Raw genomic sequence first — 1958 nt, forward strand, 5'->3', positions numbered from 1 at the left:
GCATCCCGGCGACCCCCGCAGCCACTCGCATCTAGTATCGAGTTGTTTATTGGCTCCCACCGCCAATAGGCATTCTCAAACTGAACGTGGACGGTGCGGCTAAAGGGAACCCGGGGCCAGCAGGGGGAGGAGGTATCCTCAGAGACCATACGGGGAGTATACTCTTTGCTTTCTCCTCTTTTTATGGCATACAAACTAATACAGTAGCCGAGGCTATGGCGATTCGTGATCGTCTACTTCTCTATGAGGAACGAAACCTTCACAATATCGTCGTAGAATCGGACTCACAGATATTGGTTGATATGCTTCGTCTAGATACATGCTCCCAGTGGCGACTCAGCCGTGCGTGGGAAGACATCATGCGATACCGCTCCCGCATAGCCTGCTTTCGTCATCAGCTGAGAGAGGGCAACCAGACAGCCGATGCTCTCGCCAACCACGCAGTACACGCACGCACCCCCTCCTCTCTTTTTCAGACTTGGCAGGCGCTCCCCTCCACGGCTCGCGGCTACTATTGCCTCGATCGTCTTGGCATGCCCACCCTCCGCACACGGCGCATCCTCGTGACACCAGGCCCGTGGGATTGAAGGATTGCGTGGACTGCTAGAGCTAGAGGCGTGGACAGCGCCTGCCTCAACTAGCGCGTCAGCACGAACTTCCTCGATCCCTCTCGACGACGGAGAGGACACATCCCGCAATATATCGACATCGCGGAGCGGCTCCGGTGGGACGACGACGAGCATACTTTCCCCAGCGCCTGCGAGGTATCATCCATGTATCTCTTCTTTCCTTTAAAATGGGCGTGGACGAATGGGATCCGAGTGTAATTGGGATATATATACTCGCTCCACGCCTAAAAACATTGAAAAACACTCAACTTTATAAATAAAAACCTCCTGGGTGGCGTCCAGGGCACGGATGGATCGGTCTGCGGGCACAGCCCTGGGGTTGGCCGTACCCGGCACTGTGTTTTTTGCCAATAATTAAAAAAAAAAACAAGAAGACCCTACTCTCGACGAAGGTGGCTAACCTATCCGTAGGTTGTATTGAAAAAGTTGGCAGCGGACGAGATAGCGGACGATGAGACTGTAGAAGGCAATAATACTGGTATGTTGGAGGGGAGACGAGAGGGTACCTTAATGTCGATAGTCCACGGAGCAAGCAACTTTCCCGAGTTGGTGACGGGGCTTGGAACGGCGACGTTGGTGGAGACAGCTCGGACGGGGACATTGTCAGTGGACGTCAAGCGCACCAGGCGTGCAGGGGCGCACAGCGGGCGCACAGTGCTCACGGCAGGCGGGTGTGCAGGTACGCAGCCCTGGCAGACGAGCGAGCGCGCAGGAGTGCGGCACTTGGCGGGTGCGCGGTTGCGCGGTTGCAAACGAGTGCGCAGGCGCACGGTGCGGGCAAGCGGCGGGTGCGCGGGTGCATGGCTGCGGGCGGGTACGCGAGCGCGCGGCGCGTGCAGGCGTCCAGGCACGCGAGTGTGCGGCGGTGGGCGGGGTGCGGACGCGCAGCGCTGGCAGCTGGGCAGGTGCCCGAGCGCGCGGCGTCGGGCGAGGGTGCCGGCGCGCGGCGCGGGTGGGTGAACGGGAGCGCGGGGGCGCGGCACTCGAGTAGAGGAGGCCCCCCGGCAGGCGGAAAGAGGACGGCCGTGCGGCGGTGGGGCTGCGCGGCGAGCAGTGGCGGCGGATCCCGCGGAGGCAAAAGGCCAAACGGCGCGCGGGTAGGTGGACGATGGTTGAGAGGGCGGGCGGTGCTGGCGGAGATGGTGTTGGCAATTCTTGGGTGTGGATGAGCGTTCTTGATGGCGTTGGCAGCAAAGGGTCCCAAGAAGAAGGCCTTCTTGGTATTCTTGATCAGCAACTGCTCCAAGAAGTCTTCAAGAATGCGGATTTCTTGATGATTCTTCACAGCCTTGGTGGAATCTGGATGATCCCGTGGAAGGCGGGCGTCGA

This window comes from Wolffia australiana, chromosome 12 (assembly GCF_029677425.1).
Source record: "Wolffia australiana isolate 7733 chromosome 12, ASM2967742v1".
Classification (NCBI taxonomy): Eukaryota; Viridiplantae; Streptophyta; class Magnoliopsida; order Alismatales; family Araceae; genus Wolffia; species Wolffia australiana.